This window comes from Schistocerca cancellata, chromosome 4, assembly GCF_023864275.1.
Source record: "Schistocerca cancellata isolate TAMUIC-IGC-003103 chromosome 4, iqSchCanc2.1, whole genome shotgun sequence".
NCBI classification, from domain to species: Eukaryota; Metazoa; Arthropoda; class Insecta; order Orthoptera; family Acrididae; genus Schistocerca; species Schistocerca cancellata.
Window position 1 is genome coordinate 529,335,149 of NC_064629.1, and position 16,860 is coordinate 529,352,008.

The 16,860-nt window shown below is 42.6% G+C and overlaps 1 protein-coding gene across 3 annotated transcripts in view; it reads left to right on the top strand.

Moving 5' to 3' along the window:
* LOC126184520 (elongation of very long chain fatty acids protein AAEL008004-like) overlaps nucleotides 1-16,860 on the top strand; it is a 647,799-nt gene that overhangs the window by 555,186 nt on the left and 75,753 nt on the right. The window lies entirely within an intron of this gene.

Consider the following 16,860-nt stretch of genomic DNA (forward strand, 5'->3'; position numbering starts at 1 on the left):
TTAAAGGACTAACGAAACAGCATCTCATAAGATTCTTCACCATCAGACGGACGCTGTACAAAAGACAGGGCTGCAATTGCACCGGGTGAACTGTATATCGTCACACTCTGCCTTCATACAGTAAATGTAACGAGGACATATTTGATCAAAAACGAAATCAATGCTCATTTTCACATACATAAAGCAATGTGTTGTAGTGGTTAAGACAATATACTTCTCTTTGGTTGTAACTGGGCCCAAATCACTGTTCGGTTAGTCGTATTTACGTTTGCGTGAATTTCCTAGATTAATTCAAGCGAATTCGGGATGGTTCCCACTCATTTCGTCTTAGCTACTTCTCCTTCTCCCAGTTACATCTATGTTCAGGGTACGTTAAACTTAACCTACCGTCCTTCTTTTCTTTCACAATTACCTGCCAGACGTTCAGCGTCCCTCGCAGGTTTTACTTGTGACAGATATTGACAGCCAGTTTATATCGGAGACCATATCAAAAACTCCATAAGGCATGTGATAAGAATCCAGATGGATTAAAATGTAAATTGCTTATTGATATTGAAGACTCTGGACCAATTGTGTGGTAAGGGAACGGGAGTACATAGAAGTGCACTTCGGACGAGGAATTTTCTGCGGTTGCCCTAGATTAACTGCTATTCCCCGGATATTGAACATCTCGTATACGGGCATTTCCATTTCATTTCGGGCAGCGGGAAACCTTGCATTTTTTTTTTTTTTTTGAGGGGTGTAGGGGGTTCAGCTGTCTGTCATCTATTTACACGATAAGTTAATATCTTCTGCAAACTCGCAGGTGTGATATACAAGTGCTTCCGCGTTTTTTTAAGGATGGAAGTTACCGTAATTTAATAAAAATCACGAGATTCTGAGACTCGTAGCTCAAAAACTATTCAACATAAAATTCTTAAATAAAACTGAAAATGTAAGTAATACTGTATAGTTTGAGGTAGCATTCATGCGATATCCTTAGAACTTAAATTTAATTTCATTTTTCATGCTTTTTGTCAAAAAGCCATTCTGGATAGAGTAAAAACTATTTAAAAACAATATTAGTAAACTATCATCTAGTAGATGTAATGGAGAGCTGTAGAAAAAATAAAAAGTAGGTAGTAATAGCGGCAACACCGATGAATCACGAGAGTCGATCGCCTGCTGCTTATGTTTCACATCAGCCTCTCTCAACCTGAGTACAGCGAGGGCCTAAATACTTATTATTTAACTGTTTTTGCCACGTTTCAGACAAGAAACTCCATAAATCCTAAAACTGAAATCGATGTGTAGTAAAAAGATGTTCAAGCCTATGTATTCCTAAGTTTCATCCTTATGAAAATGGTGTTTTTACTTAATACATGAATACAATGTTTTTAAAACTTACATTAATTATTGTTATGTTCTTGTTATACACCTTCATCAAGAACAGGCATTCAGCTTCAAAATGAGTCGTATTTTACTGAAATGCGATATCAGGTTCTCGAGTTTCACGTCAGACAAATTGTAACGGTCAGAAAAGTACGCAAAATTTACCGAATTTTATCTCGAAAACTAGTAAACATTTAAGAGATGACTTTGTGAATGTTGATTTCTTTTACTGTAATTGGCACATGTAAAAATCATTATTGATGTTAAAAAATACGAGAACAGTTTTCTCAGTTTTCGTCCAATTTGAAACGGAATGGTCCAGATGCGTGTAACGCTTTCGTTATGACCAACGCTGGACATTCCAAATCAGCTTGAGAATTACGGCATAAAGCAGGTATAGCTGGAGTCATTAAGTCTAGAAGTTTCACATCTGGGCATGAACTCTTTAGTTGCAGCAGTTTCCTCTCTGTGTAGTTAACCGCCGTTCGCTCGCGTGCAGACACACAATCATCTTTACCCACTTGAGTCTTTCCTTTTTCACTGTCGGAATAAATCAGAAAAATGTCGTTACCTCTGATTTGTGCCCTGTCGACTTATAGGTCACTGAAGACGAATTGCTCTTATACATAACTGCAGTGTATGGAACGGTGGTTCAGTGAGGTCAGAATTCAATTTCAACTAAGTTCCGAACCTTTTTTAGTCTGAGAATTTATTGGCACTTTACATGACTTTATGATCTCTCTGTGCTTTACATGAAAGAAATGACAGTCATGTCGTCTACAGAATTCCCTGTTAAAAGATCTGCGACATTTTAGTTCAGGAACTTCACGCCACTATCTCTCCTTTCATTGCCTCACAAATGCTGGCAGTGAAATTTTTTTAGCGCCAGGATTCGAACTGGCTTACCTCAGTGTCGAGAGCTGCCGCACAGGCGTGCGTTACCGACCTCGGCTACGAAGACGGGTGTAAGAATTGAAGAAATCATCAAATGTCACATTTTCTCCTAAATCAGTAAGACAGCCCCGCGAGCGTGAAACATAGATGTTTCTGTAAGCCATTTTCGCAATTGATTTATATTCTGTTTTGCGATATTCATCGTTCATTAAAAATAGTGTCACGAAGAGTTGAATGTCAAGACAGTTGCTGAAAAAAATGACGATACATTTGAATTACCGAATTTAGGTAGCCACTGACTTCCCATTATAGAGTCTTGGCGGTATGTCGTGACAATTGCTTAGATTTGTCGAGCATACCAGAAAAACGCAGGATTCCTTCGAATTGTTGAGGTTATTTCAAAATACAGGCAATTAGTTCGATTTCTCGAAAAATTCTAATAATCGAGTTTCGAATTGGCAATAGTCGACAGTAAGTAATTTTTTTCAGGCCGTTCTTACATGTATGATGTAAGACGATGTTTGTGTTACACAATGAATCAGAAGAGTATTAAGTAGATGCTTACTCATAACACTAAACAACGTTTGTTGATTAAAATTCCTTGCAAGTGAACACTCTATCACAGCTTCCAAAGTGCTTATTCCACTACGGTTGCTGGCAGATAGCAGTGGCTGTGGGAGGGAATGGCCTTTTGCTGCATACGAGGGCAAGGTGCTAAGCACGCAAATCGGCACCTCGCTGGCCAAAGACAGGCGAAGGAGCCGAAGTACTCAGTCACGACACGAGGCCCCCGCGGGAGCATCGACCGCCCGCACCCGTCCAGGTAAACAAAATCTGCGCTCGAACACGGGATTTCCAGCAACAAGGTAACACAGGCCGATGCGAAATCGTCAAATTATGTTACTATGTTCCTCTTCAGAAGTGAATGAATTTTATATTACCACTAACCTACATGAGGATTAACGATATTTGCGCTCGAAAGTGCCGTGGCAAACATCGCCACACGTGGCACATTTATACGGGTACCAGCTGTGTCGGAAAACCGGACGAATGTCATAGGTGGTATTTAACATGTGTGGTGTCGCTCCGCTGATGTTATAGAGATCACTGCACGGTGCATTGCATACGCATATCTGCGCAGGGTGAACAACAGATCCCCGTACAGTAACTCTTCTCACAGTCGAAACGTGGCCGTCTGTAGGTCCTACGTACGTGATGTTCTCATACTGTGGGCACTTTCTTAGATATACGAGGGCGTGCAGAAAAATGTCTCCAAATCTTTTATGTGACAACTATTAAAGCTTTTGCAATAAAACAAACGTTATTAACATTTTACATCTTTATTCTTTATGTCTACATACTTATTTCTCAACATAATCACCCTATCAGTCTGGAACCGTGGGACCGCTACGGTCGCAGGTTCAAATCCTGCTTCGGGCATGGATGTGTGTGTGATGTCGTTTAGTTAGTTATGTTTACGTAGTTCTAAGTTTTAGGGGACTGATGACCTCCGATGTTCAGTCCCATAGTGCTCAGAGCCATTTTTTAACTCCAGTCCTCCCGGGGGGCAGTCCGCCACTCCGTTACATTGATCTGTTTGGAGGAAGGTAAGAGCAGACCACTTCTAATAGAACGATGCCTAGTAAACCACTGTCTTGTTCAGCTCAACTGTGGGATTAATAACAACTTTGCTTTACTGGTCAAGACGGAATGTGCGCTGATGTGAAACTTCCTGGCAGTGTGTGCCGGATCGAGACACGAACACGGGACCTTTGCTTTTCGCAGGCAAGTGTTCTACCGACATTTTACCGCCTTTTTTCCAAACACGCTACTCTTTTTTTTTGGTAAGTGCTCTACCGACATTTTTAAACTCTCTCCTACTTACTCTTTATTAATTGTCTGAGAGGTTTCTTCAAGTGACAAATTATTTACGATTTCTCAAAGCTGCAAAACAAATAAAGCATCTGTCTTTTTAAGTGTTTTTTAATTTGTTTTATTTTTTATTTTTTTCTTAGTGTCACAGTCAGGCTCGAGGAGACAAGGTGGACAGGTTCGAATCCCAAGGCCTGGCCACGATACCCCCCCCCCCCCCCCCCCCCATTCCTGTCGCTCAGCTGTACCCGCACACGTCTCTTTTTTTCACATTTATATGTCGGAAAAACAAATTAAAACTAGTCGACTCATCCGGAACTCTGAAAACGCCGCAAGGCGATAAAGGATGGCAGGTGGACCGAGTTCTAGGGGTGGGCGTGTCATGTTTCGTTCCGAATCGGGCGGGCACCTGCCACGCCGGGAACGTGACAGCTTAATGGGGGCGTGGTAAAAAAGCTGTTAAGATAATTGGTAAAATACGCGTGACAACAGGAACAGCGCGCAACCTCCACATGTGCAGCCTGCAAGTACTGACAAAAATCGAGGTGCAAGTGTCATCTGAGCTATCCAAGTACGACTCGCGACCCGTCCTCACAGTTTTACTTCCGCCAGGGTCGCAATATTGTCGCAATATCCTTTCTTCCAGGTGTTGTAGGGGTAGGTGTAGTTTCGCAGGGGAGCTTCTGTGAAGTTTGGAAGGTAGGAGACGAGGTAGTAACTGGAGTAAAGGAGTGAGGACGGGTCGTGAATCGTGGTTGGGTAAATCAGTCGGTGCCGGTACGGTAGCTCAGCGTGTTCGGTCAGAGGGCTGGTTGCCTTCTGTAATAAAAAACTGAGCGAAGGAATCAACGATCGACTTCAACGGATGCCATGTGACGTCCGCTCAGACAAAACGCGAGGAACAATATCGAACAAAATGAAGAATGAAGGAAAAAAGGCGGTAGAGCACTTATCCGAGAAAGGTTAAGGTCCGGAGTGCTAGTCTCGGTCCAGCAAACAGTTTATATCTGCCGGGAAGTTATAAAAACAATTCTCTAAACTTCTACCACGCAAGAAATGGGACACGATTAGTGTTTAACGCTCTGTCAGCTTTGAGGCCATAGAAACGAAGCATTTGTAGAGGGATGGGGGAACAAGTTGAATTCGCCTTCACATTTAGCGCAGTTCTCGCTTTTCCGCGCATATATACGCAAGAAGTATGTACAGATGTCATATCACTGTGATATTCGTTTTAACTGCTCTCGATTGCGATTTTTAGAGTACAAGTCTCCATTTTAAAAACTATACTTTCTTAAATATCTCGGTTAATAAGTGGTTCGATCAGTTACCAGTTACCACATTGTGCACAATCAGTGCTGCAGTTCTTATTTCGTCGTGCTGAATGTTTTACGGAATATTCCGCGTGACCATGGTACATGAGGCATACCGTATATTTTGCACAAACACACGATTACCTCTATTTTCTCTCGCCCTTCGATCTGATATTAACAACTGTTTCAAAAATATTATTTCACTAACAGTTTACAACTCCTGTTCCTCGTTTAACAACACGTACGAATTGGCTCTTTTCTTCACTTTTCCACTCAGCGCCGACAGAACGCGCATTGCCATATTCGTGTAGAGATAATACTTCTGATCCGTAAAACTAATTTATTAAAAAACTGTATACACGCGAACGCTGCATACTGCGGTAACTAGACACGCAGCACTGCGGGACGTAGATAAGAGGTCACTGTCCTTTGCACGTAAAACGTCAGCTCCCCATTTTGTGCCGCAGTGAAAACTCCGTATGCGACTGCGCGTATTTTCCCCTGTTTAGCTTTATTTTCTTTCAAATGCCATGATTATCTACGATCATTAATGTAACGGTACACCAGATGTCTTCTTGACCTGTTTCACTTAGCCGGCCGCTGTGACCGAGCGGTTCTTGGCGCTTCAGTCCGGAACCGCGTGACTGCTACGGTCGCAGGTACGACTCCTACCTCGGGCATGGATGTGTGTGATGTCCTTAGGTTAGTTAGGTTTAAGTAGTTCTAAGTTCTAGGGGACTGATGACCTCAGATGTTAAGTCCCATAGTGCTCAGAGCCATTTGAACAATTTTTTTTTTTTTGTTAAGTCCCATAGTACTCATATCCATTTCAACCTTTTTTTTGTTTTTTGTTTCACTAACTGCATATCCAGATTTTAAAGCACTTACACCATGAACGTACTTGTGAACGATCGACTAAGCGGCAGATTGGGAATTTATATGGCGCGCCAGAGAGAAATGTCAATACGGCGACAAGGAGAACATTTCTGTGCTCGACAGCTCTCATTTTACGTCAAAAATAATCTTCAGTGTGCCCTGATTAAGGCCAATGCATTTTATCCATTTTTTTTTAGTTAGTAAGTGGAACTGTGGAAAGACTGCAAAATACCAATCTAGAGGCACCATTACGTATTCATTGGGCTCGAAATGTTCTCTAGCCACAAAACTATCTAGATGAGATTTGACGAATACGGTTTGTATTCCAGCAATTCATATTTTAAATTCCTCAGTAACCCTATAAGAAATTTTTTGTTGGCACGATATTCGAGTGTGATATGATTACTTTCGTTCAGTCTTGTTCTGGCCTATGACTAGCATGTACTATGGGTCGCATCTGTCGTCAAAACAGCACTGTACAGTCAAAGCTTTTGACACTTCGATTCGTGTCTGGGCTGCTTCAAGGCGTTCTATCATTATGCCATGCAAAACTGTTCCCCAGTGACGTCTGTTTGCCATTACGTTGTAATGTACAATAAAAGTGCAAATACTGCTCTTCATAACCTTTGAATGTACGTCTGTTCAAAGCAGGGAATATTCCTTTCCTATGCAGATACATCTCCGATTTTGGAGAAGTTGAGGCATTAATTTACAGTAAATTTCCATCTTTTCTCTGCTCATTTTCACCTCTTAACATTGATGCTTAATTTTTGGACACTAATGTAGGCAACCACAACTGTGTTCCCCTTCTTTCTGTCAATTAATGAAATATCGGGTGTACCGACTGCTGTGTGAAGATAGGCCATTTTTTCTCAAAAAAGAGTAGCAGTCAATTCAAAACTGATTTCCAGACAAGATTTCTAAATGAGGCCTGATGTTATTAGGGGTGGTATGTTCTTGCTTTCCTACCTGACAAATAGTCACGAAGCCAGTTTAATGTGGAATCGGAGCCATGGGTTTGCTTTGCCAGAGGTGAAAGGTACGGCCAATATCAGAAAAATTCTGTAGTATGACCAATGAAATAATTGTATATTCCGTCATGCATTTGTTGCAATCGATATTGTAGACCATTGCTGGACAATGTCCTTATAACAAAGTTTTCGGAGATTCTTGAGAAGGGAATTTATAACAGTAGTAACATATCTCTGAACGCATAATTTATTAGTATTATCCAAATCGCTGATTTCATTCGGGAAGTGGGCCATCAACAGTAAATGCATCAAATTCTTTTGTATGTAGGACATTTGCTGGTAACTGAGGAGTTTATTTGACAAAAAAAAAAAAAAAAAAAAAAAAACAGATGATTTCATGCGCATTATCCAAAGTGACCCTCATTTCGACAAGATGTGGTCCATGCCAGACGGAGTTCGACCCTATCGAAGCAGCGGAGTGTTTCATGTCTTAGAGGAGCACTTTTGGGACCGCATTCTGGTTCTGGGGTACCCAAAGGCCACTAGCATGGGCCTCGATTGGCCGGGATATGCTCCGGATCTGAACATGTGTGATTCCTTTTCGCTGGACTATATTAGAGACAAGGTGTACAGCAAAAATCCCAAAATCTTTGCTGACCTGAGAACAGCCATTCAGGAGGTCATCGACAACATCGATGTCCGGATTCTTCAGCGAGTATGCAGAATTTCGGAATTCGTCTGCGCCACATCATCGCCAATCATGGCAGGCGTATCGAACATGTCATAACCTAAATCCGAATATCTGTAGTCACATTTACATGTTGAATAAACTGTGTGCACGCTGTAGTTCGTAACTAATTTACGTTTTCTTTCATTTAGTTCAATAATTGTCAAATGGTTCAAATGGCTCTGAGCACTATGGGACTTAACGTCTGTGGTCATCAGTCCCCTAGAACTTAGAACTACTTAAACCTAACTAACCTAAGGACATCACACACATCCATGCCCGAGGCAGGATTCGAACCTGCGACCGTAGTAGTCGCGCGGTTCCGGACTGAGCGCCTGAACCGCTAGACCACCGCGGCCGGCCAATAATTTTCACCCTATATTATATTGTGGTAATAAGGTGCATTCTTAAAGAATTTTCTTAGCTCAGTAAAGAGAACCATCCTAGGCTGACATTTCAGCAAGATAATGCCCGTCCGCACACGGCGAGAGCTTCTGCTGCTTGTCTTGGTGCTTGTAGAACCCCACCTTGTCAAGCATGCAATCCGTTATTCAAAGTACAGAAATTCTAAGGCCTGGCGCATATTGGGACGCAGCCGACGAAGGGCAGGGCAGGGAAGCACAGCGAAGAAAATACTAGGCGACACATTGTGTGCGCATGTGGGAGGCAGTTCCCATTGTCACGCTCACCTGCCGGCACGGTAGCTCACCCGTGTTCGGTCAGAGAGCTGGTTGGCCTCTGTAATAAAAAAACTGAGTTGAAGGATCAACAAACGAACTTCAACGGATGTCATGTGACGTACGCAACGACCAAACACAATGATCAACAACGACCAAAATGCCAAAAAAAAAAAGAAAAAAAATACTCGCGAGAACACCTGGTCTGTATGCCGCCCTTCAGCTGCATGGTGCTCGCGCAGCCAATTGTGTCCCGGACACTGTGCGGCGAATGTGGAAGCAAGCACTGTGCTGCGCTACCCTGCCCTTCGTCAACTGCGTCACAACATGCGGCTGGCCTAACTGTGCCATTCCTGTACGTATACCTCTTATGGGATTTGTTGTCAATAATATACAGTTATTCAAAAGGAAGTGTTGCATTCACTCATTAAAAACACTGCACAAAAGCAATGTGCACATGGGTAATAATTCCTTAGCTATTGTGCAGAAAGGTATGTACCATTCTGTAGATTCCTTATAGCTCACGAAATTTATCAAAAAAATGGTTCAAATGGCTCTGAGCACTATGGGACTTAACTTCTGAGGTCATCAGTCCCCTAGAACTTAGAACTACTTAAACCTAACTAACCTAAGGACATCACACACATCCATGCCCGAGGCAGGATTCGAACCCGCGACCGTAGCGGTTACGCGGTTCCAAACTGAAGCGCTTAGAACCGCACGGCCACACCGGCCGGCCGAAATTTATCCTGTACAGGTTTTCCTTCTAGTAATTTGGTGCTCTTCCCTGTTATTTATTATTTATTTGTATGTACTATCACAAATCCTACGTTTTACTGATATTTTAAAATCTTCTTCAGATTTTATTTATTTTTAAATTTTGACAGCGTTGCCTGAAAGTCGTAATCACGTTGCCTACTCGTTTGATCCCACTGGACCCTAGCAGGAGAAAAAAACTCGGAACAAGAAACTAATATTTCGTCTTAATAGAGTTTTGTACAATATCCGAGGCTTAGTATTACCTGAAATACTTCGTAATTTCTGTTGCTTAACGCTACAGCAAGCGACGACTGCAGTTGCGCTTCGATATTGGTTTTTCTATTATAGTTACTAGGTAACTATAGCTATCTTAAAACAAGCAAACTTTTCATTCTAGGGTCGACTCAAGAATTTCAAATCTGATGAAATGTTGTATGCAAACATCTACGCTAACAATATCAGTGCTGCATTGCAGTATTGTAGATGCCACAACAACACATTCAGATAATTATTACTGGCCGTTTTTTGACAGCGAATCATTGTTCACATGACTCTACATTTCGTGTACAGGCTGCTTTTCGTATTACCGTAGAGGGCGCAAATACTTGCGTTTCACATTCCCCCGCAGACTATACAGCATTTCAAATTGATTAAAAGGCATAAACAAGAACTTGGCTTTCGTGTATTCACATACGAAAGCTGTTACCTAGTTTTCTTTTAAATCAGTTTAAACTCAAACTGAGACTTTCGTATCCTCTGCTTCAAACATAAGATACGAAACCATTACAAAAAATAAAGTTAAAAAATTTAGTTCATTCATTACACTCAATTCAACCCGTCCACTATATCCAGAGATTGGGCAGTGGATTTCTTCACCACCTAGTGCAACTGTCTATGTGGAATAAGTAACTTCTTATGTGACGAAAAAAAAGCAGGCGATAGAAACGCACTTATTAACATAGTGAACACATAATTTTTATGAGAAATTGAAGGAATTGTAAGACTCCGCAGATATACCCGTTCTGTTATTTTAGTTAACGGTTACATCACTCACGATATTGGAACGAATAGCAAATACTGAATCACCTGCTCTAACGCAGCGCTGTTAGCCCATAGAATATTTTAACGGTGCAGGTACACGCAAACTCAGGAGCTCTGGTAATCCCCGTTATGCACGCTAGATTTCCTTCCTGTGCTAAGTTAATCGAATAACGACGATCACGGGGCCTCCAACTGTATCCCTCATTAGTTACAGCAATCCACATAAATTAGGGTTTTTGCCTTAAGTATCCTATGGTATTTATCTTTCATTTTTCTAAGATATTTAATTTTTGCTCGTTTGTTAGCACTGTCGGCACTGGGGTATGATACAAGGATACCGTAAATATCTGGGCAGGACGTGCAGAACGAGACGTTGTGACGTCCACAAGACAGTGATTAGAGACACCGAGGAAAACGTGCATCAAAACTACTGAATAGTGAATTGAAATGTTTGTTAGAGTTCATTGTCTTCACAATCTTGCTTCTGCACACTCTTAGGGCCATTTTCCAAACTGGTATTCGAGCTTGTGTTCATCTGCACTGAGAGGATCATTGGTCGTCATCGCCTTAATTGTATACGTGTCCGAAAGAACAGACACCACACACACACATACACACACACACACACACACACACACACACACACACACACACATATATATATATATATATATATATATATATATATATATATATATATATGGGAGTTAACAGTTGAGGTCATCAGTCCCCTAAACTTAGAACTACTTCAACCTAACTAGCCTAAGGACATCACACACATCCATGCCCGAGGCAGGATTCGAACCTGCGACCGTAGCAGCCGCGTGGTTCCGGACTGAAGCGCCTAGAACCGCTCGGTCACCGCGGCTACCGAGAAACAGAGAGAGGATGGAGCAGTTCAACGTGTCTCGTGGTAGTGTTATCTCCAGGCCAGAAATTGACCATATGCGCTATCAGTGTGTTCCAACGCTGCGAGAACGTGGGTACCCGACGCATGGCACGCTTCATCTTCAAAGGCCTGTATGCACTGGCCCTTCGCGCTTCGTCACCGTCAACTGTCGTGGATTGGGACAGCTAACAGACAGGTACCAGTGTCGCAAAGTACTCACCAATTCAGCGCTGGACAATAACAGCCGGTGTGCAGCCATTCTTCTTATTATGAAGTGCAACAATCACAACCCATTCCGTACACCTCTGCTCACTGCAACTCACACGGCATAGTGATTAGTGTGGACCCAGGATCTCCACCATTGAATGCCCGGCTAAATGGTCTTCACCGACGAGAGGTGGTATACATTCGCAGGAGTTCGTCGAAAACAAACATGGGGCGAAGCATTGCTATTGCCAGTATGACTATGTCCATGTAGGTGGTAGAGTTATTGTGGTGCGGATGGGATGTGGGTCAGTGGTACGTCTGTCGGATAATATGCATCTTTTTGTTCGCCTACACCACCCTGCTGGTGACTTGTACCTTGGGCTACATAAGGCTCACTCTCATCAATTCCTATATATGTTAAGAGTTTGAGGAAGACTCCACAGACATAGAGGTATGTGCGACGGTCCCCGGGTCACCATGGTTCAGTTATGTTGAGCACATCTAGAACACTCAACTCCAGCCAATATCTTTGAGTTGTGGGTTGCTGTTGAGTGGTCGTGCCTCAGGGGCTTTCCCCAACGCCTTTGGTGTGCGCTACGCGTCGTCGACCACTTCAACGAAAACGGGATACTGCACGCCAGGAGGTGGCTGTCTGTATTCAGTTGCTCGTGAGTGTAAAGCGGAGGCTTTAGAACAGAGAGAGGGGGTGGTATAAACACAACAAAAGCTATAGAACCCAGAATTATATAAATTGTGTTAATGCACACTAAATTAAACTGCTATAATTTCGCGTCCATAAATTCATTGTACTCCAATATGTCTTAGTCTTGTTTTGGTTCCACTCATCCTCTGAACGATTGTGTTTGCTCTATAATAAGTAAACGCCACTAATTAATGTGTGAAGGTTAACTGTACCATCATGAGCGTCAGCAAAAATTTATCCAGTGGGGAGCAAGACTCTGAAATTGCCATTTTTGATATAAATGAATTATTCAGTTTCGAATCACATCATGCCACAGTGACTAAACTTTATAGGTGGCACATGAAACTTTTTATGTCTCAGAGAACTGATGGTTAGCCACTCGTTATTTGTTATAGGCAGAGTGTGTAATGAATACAAACTCTGTACCTCAGATTCGAGGGGGAAGGGACAAGCCAACACCTCCTTATGCCCCCCTCGCGGACGCCTATGTGCAACATATTTCAGAAATACCACCACTAAACAAATCTCGGTATGACATTATCTACTTAAGTTGTCATGAAAGACTGTGTAATTAGTAACATAGTCAGCTGTGGGACAAAATGGAAGTTTTGTGCTTACTCATCTTATATGAAATTGACATTCCATGCAGTCCTCCTAAAACAGAAAATATATCTGAATTTTCCGAGACCAGCAGCTCTTATTAACGTATGCCAATGATCTTTCACCAGACATAACAGATGATTCCAAAATATTAGCACAGCGTGATCAAATATTTAGCGAACATTACTATTTTAATGTTTAAAACTGAAGACGGATGAAAAGTTTTCTCTGATGTATGAGATTCAGCATCTTGTGCAAGTATCTATTAAAAACGTTTCTTTGTCAATAAGTTTCAAATTGACATTTCGTTTCCGATAGTTCAAATGGCTCTGAGCACTATGGGACTTAACATCTGAGGTGATCTGTCCCCTAGAACTTAGAACTACTTAAACATAAGTAAACTAAGGACATCACACACATCCATGCCCGAGGCAGGATTCGAACATGCGACCGTAGTGGTCGCGCGGTTCCAGACTGAAGCGCCTAGAACCGCTCGACCACTCCGGCCGGCGTTTCCGATTTTCATGAAATTTGTTTTCGGTACGCTATCTACTAAGTCATTTATATATATTGTGAAAACCAATGGTCCCATAACACTCCCCTGTGGAACGCCAAAGGTTACTTTAACGTCTGTAGACGTCTCTCCATTGAGAACAATATGCTGTGTTCTGTTTGCTAAAAACTCTTCAATCCAGCCACACAGCTGGTCTGATATTCCGTAGGCTCTTACTTTGTTTATCAGGCGACAGTGCGGAACTGTATCGAACGCCTTCCGGAAGTCAAGGAAAATGGCATCTACCTGGGAGCCTGTATCTAATATTTTCTGGGTCTCATGAACAAATAAAGCGAGTTTGGTCTCACACGATCGCTGTTTCCGGAATCCATGTTGATTCCTACAGAGTAGATTCTGGGTTTCCAGAAATGACATGGTACGCGAGCAAGAAACATGTTCTAAAATTCTACAACAGATCGATGTCAGAGATATAGGTCTATAGTTTTGCTCATCTGCTCGACGACCCTTCTTGAAGACTGGGACTACCTGTGCTCTTTTCCAATCATTTGGAACCTTCCGTTCCCCTAGAGACTCGCGGTACACGGCTGTTAGAAGGGGGGCACGTTCTTTCGCGTACTCTGTGTAGAATCGAATTGGTATCCCGTCAGGTCCAGTGGACTTTCCTCTGTCGAGTGATTTCAGTTGCTGTTCTATTCCTTGGACACTTATTTCGATGTCAGCCATTTTTTCGTTTGTGCGAGGATTTAGAGAAGGAACTGCAGTGCGGTCTTCCTCTGTGAAACAGCCTGCTGTTGACACAACACTAACGGCTGCATGTCGAGTGGTGTCGTAACCGGGAAGAATGGACTGCTGAAATACGGCGTCGCATTGTGATCAGTGATGAATTGCGACTCTGCACTAACCCAGATGACCATTGTCGTCGAGTATGACGGCGACCTGGCTAGGGGTCCCATTCTTCCAATGATTTTGAGAGGCATAGCGGTCTTACTCGCGGCGGCGTGGTGTGGAGAACCATCGAGTGTATCTTCAGGTCACGGCTGGTGGTAACTGAGAGAACTCTGACGGCACAACAGCATGTCACGGCTATTCTGCCCCCCACATCACTTGGGTTACCTCTCATGCAGCAATATCGTGGTGCCATATTTCAACAGAACAATGCTCTTCCATACATGACACTTGTCTCTATGAACTGTTTGCGTGATGTTGAGGTACCCTCATACTCAGGAAGAGCTCAAGATCTGTCGCCGATATAATATGTGTAGGACCAGCTCGGACGTCAAGTCCATCCCAGTGCCAGCATCCAGGGTATCGAGGGCCCGCTTGCCTCGGGACAGTATCAGTGCATGCATCCAGGGCAGAGATGGCGCAACGTGATACTGGTAAGTGGGCTTATTGTGCGAAGCTCATTTTAAATTTGACTCGACTGTGTAATCATTGAAATAACATCAGATACCATCTGATCCCATGAAGTTTAATTTCGTTTCCTCCTCTTCTTCTGGGTGCATCACTTTGTTTGTCAAGCGGTGTACGTGCAGTTGGCGTATAAATATTATGCCGAATGATCTGCGCGACATTTGAGGCTGACGGTGGAAAGTGTAGCACGCGTACGCACAAGCTTATATGTTGCGCGCGGGAGATCTGAAGGCTGTTCTGAGTATCCCAACTGTGGCAATAGTGGCAGCAGAGATTTTTCGCGCTTGGCAAGACAGCCAGAAGCTGCAGCGGTGGGAATCAATATGAGCGTCGCCTCTGCTAGCGCCTAACACGCGCCCGCTGCGCCGACCGCAGCCCTCGTCGAAAAACGTGCAGTTCTGACAACCTGCATGCAGCTCCATACATCGCTTCCATAGCGCGTCCTTTCCATTTCTGTCGCTGCACTATGTTATAGCTAATATTTTTCGTCCTTTCTTTCGTGATATGTGGATTACAATATTAGGAAATACAACAAGAGAGTAAATTAAAATTAGCGAAATTAAAGGAAATACTTAGTCCGAAAATTTAATCCGCTGTAATTAAAGATTATTTAAAATAGTGTTAAAATTAGCAAAATTAAAGTAAATATTTAACCCGAAAATTTAATCCACTTTAATTGAAGATTATTTCTCATTCATTTATTATACTATGGAATGTAAATAAGTGCGAACTGATAGATACACTGAAACTAAACAAACGACTGAGCTCAAGTAGTGACTGAATGGTACCTATCGAATGCGACCACAGAAAATGATAGGAACTAGAAAGAAGCCAAGCACAAGAACTTTAAAACATTGTTGGACACATCTTCGTAGAAACTGATCTATGCTCAGATATCATAGTCACGTACACTAATCTCATGGCTGAGATATGACACCAACACGATGAGAAAAAAACACCAGTTTTCATGAACGGAGAATTTGCAGTTAGGCTAGTGCACAGAATTTTTCACTCTGCAGCCGAGTGTGCACTATTACGAGTTTCCGCTGCAGAATGAAAACTTCATTCTGGAAACAATATCTAGGCCGCGGCTGGGCCATTTCTCCGGGATATCGTTGGTTCCAGTAGTGTTAGTCCAGCAACGTATCGGAATGCTTCTACGAAGCTTACAAAGCAAGACAGATGTGCTGCGAGGATGCAGCGAAAGGCGGGAACTTTGCTTTGATTACCAGTCCAGAACATAGTTTTGAACGCACCGCCATTGATTACCACTCAGCAATGTTATATGACTTAGGTTTTCTTTATTTACTATCGAAAATGCTTTAGTATCAATAATACCATAGAACCACGAAACCGGTAATGAAGAGATATGAAATTAGTCAACCTTAAGTAATGATTATAAGAATTAATGTATTTATATACTGTTCAGTCATATTAATGTGACCGCCTGTCAAAAGCCTGAATAACCACCATTTTGCAGCGCAGACCGTTGCGAAACGTGCAGGAGTAGAGTCAATGAGGTTCTAGAAAGTCCCACAGGGATGTGGAGCCATTCCGACTCCAATGACATGGCCAGCTGCTCTAGATTTCTCGGTTGAGGATCCATGGTGCGAACAGCCCTATCGAGATGGTCACACAGATTCTCGACTGGGTTTAACCACTTTCCACAGCTGCTCACGACTGTAGCACGCAAGAAGACGACCAGCTTCACCATTACCGAGATTCTCGTCCTCAGACATCGGGCCATAACAATCCGCCTGTTGTCAACGACGCTTATGTAGTGTCTACCCCATTTTCGGCCTAGAATGATTCCCCATACGTTTCTGCTCCTCTCATGTACCATATCAGTCCAAAAAGTTTAGAGACTGGATTAATAAAAAAACAGAGAAAAGTTAAAGCTGTAGTTTTAATGGTTCAGGTGTTCTGATAACTCGTGGGGATTTCTTCCAGAGAAGAGCTATCCGCGTTTCTTCATTCCAATCAAGTCGCGGCAGGCGTCCACGCACTGTCGTTTTTGTTCTGGAGTTAATGTGTAT